The sequence below is a fragment of the Stenella coeruleoalba genome (genome assembly GCF_951394435.1).
Source record: "Stenella coeruleoalba genome assembly, chromosome: 16".
Taxonomy (NCBI): Eukaryota; Metazoa; Chordata; class Mammalia; order Artiodactyla; family Delphinidae; genus Stenella; species Stenella coeruleoalba.
The window spans coordinates 19,413,045-19,432,336 of record NC_137162.1 but is presented as its reverse complement, the minus strand read 5'-3'; the positions used below and the strand labels follow the sequence as shown (position 1 = coordinate 19,432,336).

Below are 19,292 nucleotides of genomic sequence, written 5' to 3'. Positions count from 1 at the left end.
TTTCATTGACACCAAGAAGTTTGCAACCATCCATGAAAAAGAGGGGATTTCCACTTCAAGGATCAATGCTGGGCCACAGAGCTCTTCCTTGACCTCCTGCTGACTCCAAGGTGAAACCCGCATTTCCTCCCATCATCTGTGTAAACACTGGACACCTTGACCTTGGAGAATTGCTCAAACTCTCTGGGACTGAATTCCACAACAGCCAACTGGAAATTAAAATTCCTATACTCTGTTCTGTGCTCTGATTGTGATGCTAACAGGGTGAATCTATACATGTTTAAAATGCATAGAACTGGACTTCCCTGGTGGCGCAGTGGTTAAGAATCCGCCTGCCAATGAAGAGGACACGGGTTCAAGCCCTGGTTCAGGAAGATCCCACATGCCGCAGAGCAACTAAGCCTGTGAGCCACAACTACTGAGCCTGTGCTCTAGAGCCATCAAGCCACAACTTCTGAGCCCGCGTGCCACAACTACTGAAGCCTGTGTGCCTAGAGCCTGTGTTCCGCAACAAGAGAAGCCACCGCGATGAGAAGCCTGCGCACCGCAACAAAGAGGAGCCCCAGCTCACTGCAACTAGGGAAAGCCCGCGTGCAGCAACGAAGACCCAACACAGCCATAAATCAATCAATTTATAAAAAATAAAAGAAATAAAATGCATAGAACTGTATATCAGCAGAATCAACTTTACTGAACAATAATTTTAAAACAAAAAAAAAATTTTTAATCCTATGCTTTAAGTAAGACGCTCCTTACATGGCATCCTTTTTACCTGTTTATTCTCTCTGGCATCCAGTGCAAGGTCTAGTTCACGGTACACATTCAACAAGTTGTATATTTGTCGAATGAATGAATATTGGAAAGAGGAGAATGCTGATGGCAGGCAGGTGCTCAATTGTTGTTTGTTCCTGCAACCTTCCCTTTAGTCATTTCAGATAATAGGACACAGTGCAGGTTTCCAGAAAATACTAACCGCTTGATCAGTTCTCGGCCACTTGGGCAATGTTTGACCCAAGGGGAGAGGAAAGGCAGCTGCTGGCACGGAGAGTGACCTCGGTGGTTTCCTGTGGCCATGGATACATTCTATATCGACCAAGTGACTTCTTCCTGCCAAGCACGTGGTGTGGATACGGAATCAATTTAGGCACATCTCGCTCCTTGGTCAACTCACATGACGGAAACCAAGCATTTATCTCAATGCCCTTGGGTTAACATACGCTGGGGAATCACCCAGCTTCTAGTCTCTACAGAAGTCACAGCTTATTTCAAATGACCCCCTGGGAATTAGACTGAAGGAGATTGGGCAGGAAACCAGCCAGGGTAGCCAGAGCCTGCCAGCGTGGACCCTGGGACTTGACCCACCTGTTCCCCCAGCCCTAATAAGCTCTGGAGGGACCAATTTATTCTAAGTAATAACAAGAGTGGGAATAATGAAATAGGAAATTAATGTATTAGTTTATCAGGCCATTCCTGAATCCAGCAGCAGCAGTATTGTTCTTTGCTACAGGATAAGGCAAGCCGAGGTTACTATACGAGCGGAAGGTTGCTCAGAACATAGAAAGAGCACAGAGGGACCTGGCAACTCTTTACAAGGAAGCAAGTGATGTCGTAGAAAGAAGGTGGCCTTAGAGTCTGAAGCAATTGGTTTGAAATCATAGGTCCAGCACTTATGAACTGTATGATCTTGAGCAAGTTACTTAAAGTCTCTGTGTCAGTTTCTCTGTAAGTAAAATGGGCACAATAACACCTAACTCATACTGCTTTAAAGTGTAAATGAAATAATATACAGGAAGATCCAGGTACAAACTAGATATCACCCAGTGGTCACTTTCTTTTAATTATTTTTTATAGATAACTTTCATTTGCAAAGGTAACACGTGCTAATTATTGAATATGGAAAATATGCAACAAGCCAGAAGGAAAAAATCAAAACCTCTCCATCATCGAGAGGGAACTGTTGGTAGTATTTTAGTATTTGTCCTTCCAGGCTTTTTGTGTATTATAATTTTTTTAAAACAAAGATGAGATCCTATGCCCACTCCATCTTCCAACCTGCTCTTTTCACCTATGAGTGTGTATTAACATCATCTCATGTCTTTAACTGGTCTTCTACAGCATCATTTAAAAAAAAATGTCTGGCATAGTGTCCTACCAGATAGTCATATCATCATTTATTCAACCAATCCCATATTGTTGAGTATTTTCACCATTATAAACAATGCTGAAATGAACATGTTAGCAGTTGAACATCTTTATTACTCCCCTATGATGAATTTCCTAAAGGAGAATTGTTGGTCCATACTTACAAACAGGCTTCCAAAAACTTCATGTCAGTTTGTGTTCCCAACCTATCAAGTCCAGCAGTGTCCCCTATCTTGATTGTCGACAGCCCTTCTTTTCTCTCCAGCAGCGGTAGCCTGATCACTTTCTCTTCTCCATTCTAAGGATTTTTCTGTCCAAATACATAAATTTGGTCTCCCAGCCTCACAAGGCCTCTTCTACCTTGTCTAGTTCTGGAGATACAAACTCTGACTATCGTCTCCTGCCAGTTTTCCATCACAGCCACCAAGTCTTGCTTCACAGAGGACCGCTGATAATTAGTTAGATGACTGCTTATTTGCTATTGACTACATTTCCCAAATCTCATCAGCCTTGTTCACAAATCTCATCTAGGGTGAGTTATTTCCTTAAAAGTTTTCCACAGATAGCTAATATCACTCATTTTCTGTGGACACTTCTGAGAGTGAGGCTCTGGCTTTCTCTCCAAAGCCAGGAGTTGGGGAGGCAGGCATTTTATCAGAGCTGAAAGTAGCAAATTTGGTTCCTGGGACAAACAACAGGAAGTGAAGGCTCAGATCAATGGAAGGGCCTCCGTGGGGAAGGGGCATGGGGGAAGCAGAGGTCCCATTTCACACGCTGTCCTTGGCTTGTTGGCCCACATCAATCCAACCGCTGCTTCTGATGCCACGTCTGCCCCTCTGACTGCCTCCTTCTTTCCCTTAGGGACTCTCTTGAGATTACCCTGGACCCACCCACCAGGATAATCTCCCAACTCAAAATCCTTAATTTAATCACATCAGCAAAGTTCCTTTTGCCATGTAAGGCTATATAATCATAGGTTCTGGGATCAGGACTTGGACGTATTTGGGGGTCATTATTCTGTCTACCTCACCTGGGCAAGCCATTTTCTCTCTCTGGCCTGAGTTTTCTCATCTGCAAACTGTGAGTCTTTGATGAAAAGCTCTCCAGATTCCTTCCAGGTTTGGCTGCTGGGAATATTTTGAAATGTGAAATGTAGGGTGGCTGAGGTATAGAAACTGCACTGAATTTCTCCTGGGTTTCCCTATTTCTTCCTCTAAGACTCCACCCTCTCCCCTAAGTTCTACTGATGTCATTTTTGCTTATGCTCCTATTGATTGAAAAAGCCCACAGAGTGTGTTTACTATGTTCCAGGCTCTGTTCTAAGCACTTTGCAGCTATGAAACCATTTAACCTTCATAGCAACACCATGAACGAAGTGCAGTGGTAATCCCTATTTTATAGAGGCACAGAGAGGTTAAGTAACTTGCACAAGATCACAGAGTGGCAGGCTGAGGTCAAACCTCGGCTGTCTGACTGTAGATTCTGTACTCTTTTTTTTTTCTTTGCAGTACGTGGGCCTCTTACTGTTGTGGCCTCTCCCGTTGCGGAGCACAGGCTCCGGACGTGCAGGCTCCGGACACGCAGGCTCAGCGGCCATGGCTCACGGACCCAGCCGCTCCGCAGCATGTGGGATCCTCCCAGACCGGGGCACGAACCCGTGTCCCCTGCATCGGCAGGCGGACTCTCAACCACTGTGCCACCAGGGAAGCCCCAGATTCTGTACTCTTAACTGCTGATGACCGAGCCTCTCAAAGCCCTTGACCCACAGTTATGTAGCCATTGTTTAAGTCCTCTACACTGTGAGCAACTCAAGAGGAGGAGCCTTGTCTAATTCTGTGACTCCCAGCTCTGATAACACCCTGGCACACAAAAGAACAACAACAACAACAAAAATGACTGATTGAATGAATGAACATGGGCGTGACTACTTATCTACCTGAGAGTCTCCTACAGATCAGAGCCATGTTTGAAGGACATGAAAATAAACATTTATGGGACACTTCAAAAGAGAGCATGATCCTCACACCAGCTTTGGGTGGTAGGTAGTGTTATTAACATCATTTTACAGACAAGTTAAATGCAACAGAAAGAGGATAAGTCACTTGCCCAAGGTCAGCAACTGGATTTGACTTGAGACCAGTTTGACTTCCACATTTGCATCATGAAGGTCAGCATGAACTCCCTGAGGCCTACATTTTTAAAGTTAGGACCTAGTATGACTCTGGACAACGGAAGAGCAGGAAGGAAGCAAAGGAACATTTTATTGGGCAACTATTATGTGCCAGGCCCTTGTGCCAGGTGCTTTACATAATATATACCATTTAGTCCTCAGAGTTACCTTATTGTCCCATTTCACAGATGAGGAAACTGAAGCTTACAGAAATTAAGTGACCTTCCTCAAGTCCATTGGTAGAGCCAGGATTCAAAACCAGGTCTGTCTAACTCCAAAATTCATGATCTTTCCGCTGTCACGAGGCTGCTGGGCCTCAGTTCTCTCATCTGTAGAATGGAGTTGGATGAGATGATCTCTGAGCTCCAGCTCAGCTTATTTTTTAAAGCCAGCACTCACTGTGTGCTTATCCTATGCCAGGCAGTGTGCTAAGAACTTCACTTATGTGATTCCATCCTCACGACACCTTCTGATGTGCTACTCTTATTATTATTTCCACTTTCAAGTGGGGAAACCAGGGCTCAGACATAATGTCTGAAGTTACACAGCTACCACGAGGTCCAGCCTGAGTTCTAACTGCAGCTTGTCTGATTCTTAAGTCAAACTCTTACCCATCCACTATACTGCCTCCAGCAGTCCCAGACAGTCTTTAAAGTGAGAACATCGTGTGTTCCTACACGAATCGGAACAAGGCTGGAGTAGGTGTGGCATGAGTTCCTCAATGCGTGGGCCCCTCTTCCTTTGGATTTCAAAGACTCACTTCAGTGAAGTTCTGTTAAAGTCAAAAGGTGACATGCTTCCATGGACAGTTGGCCAAGGCTGAGTCCAGCCCTGGCACCTCAAAGGCTTGGCTGTTTTCTCTAATCTTGTTATCAAGGCAACTCTGGATCACACTATGGTCCTATAGTTATTCTCTCTTTTTCTTTCTTGTGTTCCCACCTTTGCAAGAGAACACTTGAGAGACAGCAGCTCCAAGTGGCCCACTTGTCACCGATTGAAGGAGATGCTGACTTGAAATAAAAACAGTTGCCAGGACCTTCAAGGCCCCAAACATAAAAAGCTATATTCTCTAAACACCTTGAGAGTAGAAGCTCATTCACAGCTGTACCCGGAGCCTTACAAGGTGCTGGAAACAAGGTGATACTCAGCAAGTGTTGAATGAACTAATTCGTGAAAGCAATTCCCTAAAGAAGTCAGCTAGGAAACTGGAATAGAGAGATGGGCTAAGATTTGTAGTGACAGTTAGAATAAAAGTAAGTGTATGTATGTGTGTGTCCCCCAGAGCAACAGCTCAGTAACACCTGTGATGTGCAGCCTGTGTCCCTCTACTTCTCCACGTCTTATGAACTGGAACTGTCAATATAGATGGTTTCAGCCCACCCAGGCTTCAGGCCTGAGGAATGAATCAACCTCTCTCTCTCTCTCTCTTTCTCTCTCTCTCTCTCTCTCTCTCCCCTGCACGTGCATGCACTCTAAAATACACATAATATAAAACAACATCTTGCAAAACTCTTTCTTTACCCTTGTGTTGTCTCATTTTTACCTACTATCTTGGATTTTAGCTATAAACACATAGACACTGGGTTTCGAGCTCTTCATCGAGTCTTAGTGTGTTACAGTACAGTATTGGTACCAATAAACGTTCGCTGGGTAATTGATCTTGCTCTGTTTTATTTTTTCTCCGTACTTCAATCTCTTAGTTAAAGAGCAATTTTGGCTTTATGATACGCCCAACACTTATAAGTACTTCTTGACTGCCCTCTAGTGGGAAAGATGAAAAAGTGACACTCAGAACAATGTTCATCTTTCCTACTGGAATAAAATTGGCCCTTTTTTCCTAACTTACTGGACTTCACATCACTCAAAATTGTAATCAACGGCTTCCCTGGTGGCGCAGTGGTTGAGAGTCTGCCTACCGATGGAGCGGACACGGGCTCGTGACCCGGTCCGGGAAGATCTCACATGCCGCGGAGCAGCTGGGCCCGTGAGCCATGGCCGCTGAGCCTGCGCGTCCAGAGCCTGTGCTCCGCAGCGGGAGAGGCCACAGCAGTGAGAGGCCCGCGTACCGCAAAAAAAAAAAAAAAAAAAAGTCAATAAAAAATAAAAAACTAGATAAATTACGTTTGAAAACAAACATATAAAATAAAAACCTAATTGTTACTATCAGATTCAATAGACAATATTACGTTTCAATAAACATAATCAGAGCAAACATAACAAAGGAAAAAGTAAAACAATTGCAAAGTCTGTATGTGTTGTTCATTAAATGCGCATGTAATAACAGATTAATATAGACAATTGCTATTATGCGAATAACTTTTTTGTCATTCTTCAGTCATAACTAAAGAAAAATTATAAGTACGATATGTTTCCCCACTTGGAATGAACATTATTTATATCAATATTGTGTTTTTAATGGACAAATACACATGCTTATGGCTTGTTAGTCTATCTAATGCAGGCAGAATGGAATATAATGCTATTCACAAGGTACAATGTCTGTTGAAACTGTTTCTAAATTTTGTTTTAATAAGAGCTCTAGTGGAGAAACCAGTATTACAGAGGTTTGTTAATGGGAATGGAAGAAGAAATTTTAAAGCCATTCCAGGAAGCTCAAGATTTTCATCTTTCACTTTTACCCAAAGTGAAGCAAATGATTCTGATTTTCAAAATCCATCTTCAATTCTCAATCCATTGCCATTTCCACCAATTTATCCTGTAAGGTTATAAAGCTGAATCAAATTATCTTTCGATTAAAGCAAAGGTTTCTGGATCTGTAAATTTCCTATCATGGATCTTCTTTTGATGGAAATACAATTTAAACAATTCTGTGAAATCTGTAAGACATTTGGCCATAACACCTCCCCGATGTGCAATATCAAGATCATCCCCTACTTTACTGATAATTGCTGTTAAATTATGGAGCATGTTATAACAGTCTATGGAAACTCTGTTCTTCCAAGCTTCTCAATTTTATTTTTGCTCTTCGATCCCATCTGCCATTGAAAATCATATTGCAGTCTTTCGTTGCTTAGAAGTAGTAAGATCATCAAAAATGCCAAAAATATTACACAAATAAACTAGTCTGTCATCCAAACCACATATTTAAAAGGTGGGGACCTTATGTAGGTGCGTTTTTCACTTGCTAGGAACACTGAAAGTTTGTTTCATATTCAGACATTGTTAATAGAGCTTTCCCCTTCAGTAAGCATGGAATCTCATGCCTCATATCATACGCAATAATAGGTGTTTCCATGTTATCAGCTTCCATGTTATCACATAATAAAGAGAAAAAAATCTCAAACTTAATACATCAGCTTTTGCATAATTCACATTTTTTTACTACGTAACTAGACACTGTAAATTTTTTTCATTGCAAAGCTTTCTTGATGAGGGAAGCCATGTGCTGATTTACATACTCATGCAAGCTCTTTAACTTGGGTAATAACTACAGAATGTTTTTCTGTCAACGCAGCTGCACCATTCGAGCATATTCCTACACAAATTTAAACTCAAACCACATTCCTTAACAGTGTAATCCTTCACAGTTTTATGTAGTTCAGAGCTAGTTGTGTTGTCATCAATGAGGCTGAAAAAAAATTCTTCCTCATATCTCTACAATGTTCAAATTGCATATACATATTTCAAATTAATTGTCATGTTAGCAGTATGTGTGCATTCAACAATTTGCAATGAAAAGAAATAAAAATACTTTGCTACCTGTATTTGTTTTGTGAGTTAATCTGCCATGTCATTAGCTAGCTGCTGAATTTGTCCAGCTATGAAGAATGATATTTGACCTACCTTCTTTGCCACAAATCCACCCATAATTTCCAAGATTTTTGATACAGTTTTGCACTATTTTTTTTTAATTTTAGCATCCCAAAGTCCTACTTTATTAGACACAATTAACAATGTTTATATGGGAAATTTTGAACCTCTGCTTCTATCAATTTTTAAAAATTCAATAGTCTTGCAAAGTATTCTTTAAGTTTTAAACTTATTCTTTTGTTTTCTTTGTAAATGCTACCTAAATTTGATGACTTTTTATTTTTTATTTATTTATTTATACAATTTTTAAAGGTTACACTCTATTTATATTATTACAAAATATTGGCTATAGTCCCCATGTTGTACGATACACCCTTGTAGCCTATCTTACACCCAATACCCCCCACCACCCCACCCCTATATTGCCCCTTCCCCATTTCCCCAATGGTAACCACTAGTTTGTTCTCTATATCTATGTCTTCTTCTTTTTGTTATATTCACTAGTTTGTTGTATTTTTTAGATTCCACACATATCATGCATAATTTGTCTTTGTCTGTCTGACATTTCACTTAGCATAATGCCCTCCAAGTCCATGCACATGGCTGCAAATGGTAAAATTTCATTCTTTTTTATGGCTGAGTAGTACTCCATTTTATATATATTTATATATATATATATATAAAATACATCTTTAGCCATTCATTTGTTGATGGACATTGAGGTTGCTTCTATGTCTTGGCTATTGTAAATAATGCTGCTATGAACGTTGGGGTGCATGAATCTTTTTGAATTAGTGTTTTTGGTGATTTTTTGGGGGGGGCTATATAGCCAGGAATGGAATTGCTGGGTCATATGGTAGTTCTATTTTTAGTTTTTTGAGAAACATCCATACTGTTTTCCACAGTGGCTGCACCAATTTACACTCCCACCAACAGTGCTGGAACGTTCCCTTTTCTCTGCATCCTTGCCAACATTTGTTATTTGTTTTCTTTTTGATGATAGCCATTCTGACAGGTGTGATGTGGTATCTCATTGTGGTTTTGATTTGCATTTCCTTGATTAGTGATGTTGAGCATCTTTTCATGTGCCTGTTGGCCATTTGCATTTCCTCTTTGGAAAAATGTCTATTCAGTTCTTCTGCCCAGTTTTTAATCAGGTTATTTGTATTTTGATATTGTGTTGTATGAGCTGTTTATATATGTTGGATATTAATCCCTTATTGGTCATACAATTTGCAAATATTTTCTCCCATTCAGTAGGTTGTCTTTTCATTTTGTCAATGTTTTCCTTTGCTGTGCAAAGCTTTTAAGTTACATTAGGTCCTACTTATTTCTGCTTTTATTTCCCTTACTTTAGGAGATGGATCAAAAAAAGAATATTGTTGTGATTTATGTCAAAGAGTGTCCTGCTTATGTTTTCCTCTAGGAGTTTTATAGTACCTGGTCTTACATTTAGGTCTTTAATCCATTTTGAGTTTATTATTGTATACAGTGTTGGAGAATTTCTAATTTCATTCTTTTACATGTAGCTGTCCAGTTTTCCCGGCACTACTTATTGAAGAGACTGTCTTTTCTCCATTGAAAATTCTTGCCTCCTTTGTTGTAGATTAATTGACCATAAGTGCGTGAGTTTATTTCTGGGCTCTCTATCCTGTTCCACTGATCTATGTGGATGACTTTCTTTATTAGTTTCATTTGCTAGTACATCTCTGAAGATAACATACCACAGTTTTAGTGGTTTAGTATCAGTTATGTCCACAAAAGTGAGCTTAACACATGAAGACTTATACTTTCAAGTAAAACTAAGACAAATTCTTTTGGTTTTAATTTCTTCAGAATCACTTTCACAGTCATCATTTGTTTTATTACTGCTGCTGTTGCGTGTTAGGAAAAGTATGTCTTTTCTTGATTAAAAGAAGTCAAGTGAAGAGTGTTTTGACAACTGTAAGTTATAGTTAAATATTATTATGAAAATTTGCCTTCCTAATTTAGCTAATATCTACAAATTTTAAACATACGTTTACAAAAAAGTTATAGTTAATAAGTAAAAAATAACAAATTATACAAAGACCTAAATGCTTTTATTTTCTCAGATTTTTGTATGCATTTGGTTTACAGTTGACCAACTAACCCTTAAAATATCACACATGGTAATATTTTCTTACTATACATACAGCTCTCAATACACCTAACTCATGGACAGCATGAAACAAGTTCCCTGATCATGCACTGGACGTCAAATTGCATGAGGGTTTCTAAACACCTGCTCTTCATCCTGTACTGCTCTCCTCATGTGCTGCAACAAGCAGTTTGTGGGCTGCAGGGAACTGAGTATTGACCAGAAGACCTAAGTGAGTTGCCCAAAGTCCACTGGTGCGTAAGTAGTGAACCACCTTTCTCCTAGTCTAATGCCCTCTTCATTTCCCTCTCTAAGGAAATGAACAATTTCTTCACCCATTAAATGGTTTTTGAGAGGATTGGATGAGATTTATCCATGAAGTGTCTGCACAGAGTCTGCAGGAGAGTAGATGCTATGACTATGACTATCAACTCACTGTGAGAGGGAGACTGGTATCTCACCAACCAGATTCCTAACCCTCACTCTCTTCCTCAGGACAAAGTCATGCGGGGAGGGGTCAGTTCATTGGCACCGCTCAATCAGCACAGGTACCCACCAATGCTCTCTTTCCCAGTCCTTTCCTGTTTGAGAAGGAGCTTCCATTTGAGATCTTTATCTTCAGTTCTCCATATGACACAAGCCTAGGAATGGTGTCCTCAGGAGCTGTGCAGTGCAGTCTACATGGTCGTACTTGGCGGCATTGTCTAGAACAGCCAGGACCAAGCCCTGGCACTGGGACACAGTCTCCTTCCAGGTAATAGATTCACCGGCTTTCCTCCCAGGGAAGTCATTGTGGTGACTATAAAACCAGCTTAGATAACATACTCAAGATCCCAATGACTGTCCTCTACTCCTTTCACAAATCAACAGAAGGTAACTGTGACTTCAGACATGATCTGCAAAGAGCAGAGATTTTATTTTGTGACTTCCGATTCTTTAGCCCAATAGGTACCTGTAGTTGATGTTTACTTGGATGTCTGGTCCAGGACTGGTGGCACTTGATTAGTTTCCTTCTCTGGGATGTATAAAAATACGGGATGAAGGCAAACCTAGTGCCCTGGGCAACAAGAGGCAAGGTCAGCTAGGTATAAACTTCAAAGTGCTTAAGCATATTTCCTTCCTTTTTTGCAGAACCATGATTGTCACATTTTGTAGTGAATGAATGAATAAGTGAAAAACAATCAACACCTGAATGTATAAGTCACAATGTAATTCCAAGGGACTGCATGATACACCTTGAAGCAGCCAATAGTCTGACCTTTAAGGAGTGTGAAATGCAGGTGGGCCAAAAGCATGGGGAAACATTCAAAGGCAACAGAAGAGTGGTGATCATTTTGAAATGCATAGACATATCGGATCACTATGTTGTACAGCTGGAACTAAATAGTGTTGTAGGTCAATTATACTTCAACTGAAAAAACAAAAAAAGGCCGGTTGCAGAGAAACGCACACACACACAATGGAGAAGAAAATTCTGCAACATGCTCCAACATGGATGAACCTTGAAGTCTTTATTCTAAGTGAAATAAGCCAGTCACAAAAAGACAAACACTGTATGATTCCACTTGTATGAGTTGTCTAGAGTGGTGAAATTCATAGAGAAAGAAGGTAGAGTGGTTGCCAGGGGCTGGGGGAGAGGGAAATGGAGAGTTATTGTTTAATGGGTAAAGTTTCAGTTTTGCAAGAGGAAAGAGCTCTGGAGATGGATGGTGGTGATGGTTGCACAACAATGTGAATGTGCTTAATATCATTGAACTGTACACTTAAAAATGGTCAAGATATGTAAAATCTATGTTATGTGTATTTTGCCACAGCTAAATGTGTCTTCTCCATATTTTAGCCTACACAATACCCTTCAATTATGAGGACTCCTTTTAAACTTCAAAAAGTTTCATGGGCCCTGTCTTCACCTTCTAGCTGTTCATTCTTCATGCATTCAACAAAAGGCATTATTTCAAACCCTGATAGAGAATAGAACGACCAAAAACTACTATAACATTTATAATCCTTTTGAAGGGATGTGTATATTTCATTTATTACAATAGCATCTATTGAAAACAATGATGCTAACGAGAAAGAAATATTTTTTTTAATGTATGAGAAGGTGCTAAACCTTACTCAAAGAAATGAAAATGCAAACAAAAAGACATTAAAATATCATTTTACATATTTCAGATTGGCAAAGATGAAAAAGTTTGATAACACTTGGATTGGGGGAATCATTAACTTATCAAATTATTATTGATCACCTATTATGAGTCTATGCTGGACACTGAGTAATTGGCAGTTAACAAAGTAAACAAAAATTCCTTCTTTCCAGGAGCATACATTCCAATATGGGCACCGGGGTATACAGTAAATGAAAATGGAAAAGAGAAGAAAAGAGAGACAGAGAGGGACAGAGAGAGAGTGTGTCATATAAGGAGTCCTCTAAAGAAATATAAAGCAGTGTAAAGTATGGTAAGTGACCAAAGGGTACTGTTACTTTAGATAACGTGATCAAAGAAGACTTTGCTGATAAGGTGACACTTGTGTAAAGGCCTAAATGAAGTGGGGGGTAAGTCTTGGGGATGTCTGGTAGAAGTGTTTTCCAGGTAGTGTGGAGTGGTCAGGTGACTCCTTTCACAGATATCAATTATAAAAATTGGACTAGGGAATTCCCTGGCCATCCAGCAGTTAGGACTCCGTGCATTCACTGCTGAGGGCTTAGGTTTGATCCCTGGTTGGGGAATTAAGATTCCACAAGCCATGCAGCATGGCCAAAACCAAAAACAAACAAACAAAAAAAACTGGACTAAAAGTTAGGCAATAGTTTCTTAGATATGGCAACAAAACCACAAGCAACCAAAGAAAAAATAGATCTATCAGGTGACATTAACGTTTAAAACTTCCGTACTTCAAAGGACATTATCAAGAAAGTAAAAAGACAATGCACAGAAAAGGGAGAAAGTATTTGTTAATCATGTATTTGATAAGGGTCTAGTATCCAGGATATATAAAGAACTCTTACAATGCAACTGGGTCCTCTCTTTGGGTCTCAACATGCTGAAATCAAGGTGTCAGCCAGGTTGCAATTTCATCTCAACCTCAGGGGCCTCTTCCAAGTTCACTGGTTTGGGGCATAATTCAGTTACTTGCAGTTGTAAGACTGAGGCCCTCAGTTCCCAGAGGCTACCTGTTATTCTCTGCCATATGGCCTTCTCCACAGCTTAAAAGACCAGCAGGGGAGCATCTCTGGCTTGGAATCTCTCTGACTTGACTTCCTTTCTGATGCCCTCTTTTGAAGGGCTCACCTGATTAGGTCAGGCCCATCCAAGATCATCTTTTTCAAAAAATTAACTCAAAATTGCCTGATTAGGGATCTGAATTACATCTGCAAAATCCCCTCAAGTCCCATTGCCATATATGGTAACCTAATCCCTGGAGTGATGTCCCATCGTATCCACAAGTCCCATCTACACCCAAGGGGAGGAGATTATACAGGGCATGTACACCAGGGGACAGAAATCTTATAAATCTGCCTGAAGGTGAGGGAGAAAGTCAGATAGATATGTGAGGGAAGAGAAATGCAGGCATCAGGAAGGGCAAGTGCAAAAGTCCTGAGGTAGGGGATACCTGGTACACTTAAATGCGGCTAGAACAGAGAGGGGCGGTAGCAGGAGATGAGATCAGAGAGGCAAAAATGGGCTAGTTTTTTTTTGGAAACTTCTAGGACTTTTATCCCCCCAGAATGTTTTTATGAAAATTTTCAAATACAAAAAAGTTTAAAAATTTTTACAATGAAATCCATATACCTTCCACTCAACTTTCCCATTAATGTTTTAACTACACTTATTTCATCACATCTGTCCATCTGTCTACACAGCTAATTTTGGGGGGGTAAATTTCCAAGTAAGTTGCAGACAACAATACACCTCCCCCTAAATACTTCAGCATTCATTATCATTACCTAGAATTCTATATTTAGTATGTTCTTTCTTCCGATGTAAAATGAAGATACAATTAAATGCAAAATTCTTAAGTGAATAGTCATGGAATTTTGATACATGCAGAAACCTTGGAACCAAAATTCCTATAAAGATATAATTACCATAACCTTTCCCCAAATTCCCTTATGTTCCTTCTCATTTCCCCTGGAACCTCCCCTAAGTAATCATTACTTTTTTGATTTTTTTTCCCACCATGGATTTGCTTCACCTGTTCTAGAACCTCCTATACATAGAGGTATGCAGTATGTATTCATGTAGATAGGACTTCTTTCACTCAGTTTAATATTGTTGGGATTCATCAATGGTCATTGCATGTATCAGTAATTCATTTCTTTTTGTTGTCAATATATATACCTCAGTTTATTGATTGAGTCATCTGTTGATATACAAATCATGTTGGACTTACGTTTTCATCTTAGGCAAAATACCTATGGATGGACTTGCTAGGTCCTAGGGTAGATGTATATCTAGTTTTATAAGAAAGAAACTCCGTATCCGGCCGCTGCCACGAGAGAAGCTGCCGTCAAGTCCGCGCATCTGCAACGGATGGTCGTGCGGAACTGCTCCAGCTTCTTGATAGAGAGGAGCAGCAGACGTACAGCACTGAACCCAGTAACCTGAAGGCCCGCAACTCCTTTCGCTACAACGGGCTCATTCACCGCAAGACTGTGGGCGTGGAGCCGGCGGCGGACGGCAAAGGGGTCGTGGTGGTCATGAAGCGAGGATCCGGCCAGCGAAAGGCAGCCACTTCCTTCGTGCGGACCACCATCAACAAGAACGCCCGGGCCACCCTCAGCAGCATTCCGCACGTGATCCGAAAGAACATGCGGATTTGCGTATGGCCGTCACCCGCAGAGCCAGCGCTATCCTGCGCAGCCGGCAGCCTGTGATGGTGAAGAGAAAGCGGACCCGCCCCACGAAGAGCTCCTGACAGATCTATCCCCTTCCCTGATGCAATAAAGCTGTCAGCTGACTGGCCTCAAAAAGAAAAAAAAAAAAAGAGAAACTTTTTGCAAACTGGTTCTACCACTTACTTTACATTTCTATCATGAATGTATGAGTTTCAGTTCCTCTAAGACCTCGCTCTAATACCTTTAGTGTTATCAGTATTTTTAATTTTAGTCATTCTGATGCGTGTATAATGGTATAAAAACAAATCTTAAGTGTGCTGAGTTTTAAAATGATCAGAGATTTCAGGGTCTTGAGAATTGTCTCTTTGGGAAGGTGCCAAACAAACAGCTGAAGTCTGTATGTTGAAAAGTATAAAATATGAAGTTGCTTTTGAGAGAGTTGATTGAATGAGGTTTTGTTTGTTCTTTAGCCAGAAAAACAGATGATACAATGTCTGCATTAAATGATTTTTAAATCAATAATTCTTTTTTTCCATCTGACTTTCAACCTGGAAAAAGAAATTTAACTTTGGGCTACAGGCCAAAAATTTGGGGAAAAAATCTTGGTCCTGAGGTTAGGGTCTTTAAATCTTGCCTATAGCAAAAACTCTGGTTCTAGAAAAGGTGCGGGGAGGAGGTAAACCTCCCTCTTCTTAGTAAATAACTCATTTTTGCATTGTGTTGCTTCTTCCCCCCACCAAAAACCCTTATACTGTTTGGCGATTTTGCATTAAATAACTTTTAAATTGTAGAACATTTTAAAATACCAATTACATTGGAAATTTTATCATCTTATTGGTTAAAGAATGTAATTTTGTGCTTAACTCTGTAGTGATAGTTATTACAGAATGCAAAATCGAGAATTTGGAAGAGGGCATATTTGATTCCAAGCCAGAATTTGAATTTCTGTGCTAACCTAAATAGCTAAAGTTTTGAGTAAAGATGATATAAACATGAGATTTCAATAGCATATTTGAAATTATAATGTATTTTAATTATATATACATATATAATTTTATATATACATATCACTGGTGACTTTTATGGAATGGTTCTACAATGACCCAGATAATTTGTACATTATATAAATCTGCACATGACCTAAATCTGGGTATGGTTGTGTGTGGGTTTTTAAAATTATTTAATTTATTTATTTTTGGCTGCGTTGGGTCTTCGTTGTGCATGGGCTTTCTCTAGTTGCAACCAGCTGGGCTACTCTTTGTTGCGGTGCGCGGGCTTCTCATTGCGGTGGCTTCTCTTGTTGCTGAGCACGGGCTCTAGGTGTGCAGGCTTCAGTAGCTGTGGCACGTGGGTTCAGTAGTTGTGGCTCGCGGGCTCTAGAGCGCAGGCCTAATAGTTGTGGCACACAGGCTTAGTTGCTCCGTGGCATGTGGGATCTTCCCAGACCAGGGCTCGAACCCATCTCCCCTGCACTGGCAGGCGGATTCTTAACCACTGTGCCACGAGGGAAGACCTGGGTATGGTTTAAAGATCCATAATGAAAATTTTTCTAGTTTTTCTTTTTTCAGCTTTATTGGGATATATTTCACATATAATAAAATTTACCCGTTTAAAGTGTACAGTTTCTAAATTTTTTTAATTGAAGTATAGTTGAATTGCAATGTTGTCAGTGGTTTTTACTATGTTTAAAAAGTTGTATAACCATCATTACAATCTAATTTTAGAATATTCTGAAAACCCTTCCCAAAATCCTTCCCCAAAACCCATTTCCCAACCTTCCCACCCAACCTGTAGCCCCAGGCAACTACTAATCTATTTTATGTGTCCATGAATTTGTCTATTTTGGACTTTTCATATAAATGGAATCATACAATATGTGCTCTTTTGTGACTGGATTCTTCCACTTAGCTTAACATTTGCAAGATTCATCCATGTTTGTGGGGTTTTTTTTGGCTGTGCCACGTGAGTTCCTGGACCAGGGATTGAACCCGGGCCATAGCAGTGAGTGTATGTGGCAGTACAGTCTTCAGCATGTATTGGTATTATTTTTTATTGCTGACTCATATTTCATTGTATGGATAGAGCACATTTTACTCATCCATCAGTCGATGGACATCTAGGTTATTTCTACTTTTCAGCTACTATGAATAATGCTGCTATGGACATTCACACACAAATTTTTGTGTGGAAGTTTTCATTTCTCTTGGGCATATACCTAGGAATGACATTGCTGGGTCATATAGTAATCCTATGTCTAACTTTTTGAGGAATAGCTAAAGTGGCTGCACCATTTTACATTCCCAGCAGCAATAATATAAGACGGTTCCAATTTCTCCATATCCAAGCTGACACCTGTTATTGTCTGTCTTTTTTATTTTAGCTATCCTAGTGGGTGTGAAGTGGTATCTGACTGGCTAATGATGGTGAGCATCTTTTCATAAGTTTACTGACCATTTGGGAAAATGTGCATTCAAATCCTTTGCCCTTTTTTTTTTTTTTTTTTTTTGCGGTACGCAGGCCTCTCACTGTTGTGGCCTCTCCTGTTGCGGAGCACAGGCTCCGGACACGCAGGCCCAGCGGCCATGGCTCACGGGCCCAGACGCTCCGCGGCACGTGGGATCTTCCCGAACCCGTGTCCCCTGCATCGGCAGGCGGACTCTCAACCACTGTGCCACCAGGGAAGCCCCCTTTGCCCATTTTTAAACAGAGTTACTTGTCTTTTTATTGTTAACTTATTAAGTTGCTAAGTTATTGTAAGAGTTCTTTATGTATTTCAGATCCAAGTCCCTTGTCAAATATATAACTCACATTTTCTTGTCATTTTAATTCTTTTGAGGCACAAAAGTTTTGATAAAGTATATATTTTTTTCTTTCATCACTGTACTTTTAGTATCATATTTAAGAAACCATTGCCTAATCCATAGTCACAAAGATTTACTCCCATGTTTTCATCTAAAAGTCAGACTCCCTAAAACTGCCTTAAGGCCAGCCAAGATAATAAATTAGAAGCAGTACCACATCTTGGACAGAATGGTGGAAATGAGTGCCACTCTCAAAGGTTTAAAGGATGAGGGGGGTGGTCCCCATTAAATCTCCATTTAATTCACCCGTTAGGTCCTTGCAAAAACCAGATTGATCCTGACAGACAGTGGACTAACAGAACTTAAGCGAGAAGTAACTCAGCTGCAGGGTTGGAGGTAGAGTCCTTACTAGAAGAGATCAACACAGACTGGCAGTTATTATCCGGCAAAATGTATTCTTTTTCATCTTCATCTGGAAGGAGTGGAGCACTCCCACGGTGCCTGCAGCAATTCACATTCAAGGGCACATTACTTCTTTGCTCTCCGTCATAATATAGCCTAGAGTGCTTAATTCTCTCATCATTGAGCAGATTATCATGCTGGTCCACTATACTGACACCATGTTCCTCAGACCTGGGAGGGAGGAAGTGGCAAGTATACTCTGAATACCCTCTTGAAGGGCTCCAGAATCCACTACTGTGGCATAAAAATTATTTTGAGCTTAAAGTACTTGAGTTCCTGAAATCTCTTATCTGCCTCCCAAAAGAGCTCAAAGTAACTCAACTGTCATAAATCCTCTCTCAGGGAACTCACAGAGAAGTCTGACTCTTATCACTGAGTAACACCCAAACAAAGTCACAAAAACTAGCAGGTCTCCCATCTGATCTCCTAAGGGCCCATTTGACTTTCCTAAAAGTCATTTGTTTTCCCTTATGTGCTCTTTCTCTCCCCCTTTTCACCTTCAAATAAGTCATTTGTTTTCCCTGAAGTGTCCTTCTCCCTTCATCTATTAAAACGGTGTATAAAGAATTCTGCCAGCACTAAGAGGCGCTGACAGGGATGAAGTTAAGAGGCTACTAGAAACAGTTCAATCTAGAAAGACTAAGGTCTAGAACTGCCAGCCGCAGCGGGAGGGATGGCGAGGACCAACCAACTTGAGTGGCTGCTGAGTGGCAGGTAATTTTACGGGGACCCGGAGATCCAATTTCTAACAATATGTTTTTCCCCTACGATTGATAACATATCAGATACACCCAGGGTTGCCACTAGCACTTCGTATGTTTTAGGCTGTTATAAAAAGGGAGGGGAGGGGAGCTTTTCATCTTAACTAAATCTCTTTTTGTTGCAGTTGTCCAACCGCCTAGATTTATAGCAGTTGGCAGAGCAGTAAAAATCGCCCGAGGTATTAATAATTATGACATTATTAAAACTAATTTTCGAGCCTCAAGT

At 40.3% G+C, this 19,292-nt stretch overlaps 1 pseudogene across 1 annotated transcript in view; it reads left to right on the top strand.

Moving 5' to 3' along the window:
* Positions 1–15,269, top strand: part of LOC307175171 (large ribosomal subunit protein eL28-like) — a 33,571-nt pseudogene extending 18,302 nt beyond the window's left edge. Inside the window, exon 2 of the transcript in view lies at positions 14,663–15,269. The product of the transcript in view is annotated as a large ribosomal subunit protein eL28-like (transcript). The remainder of the gene's footprint in view (positions 1–14,662) is intronic.
* The last annotated feature ends 4,023 nt before the right edge of the window (positions 15,270–19,292 follow it).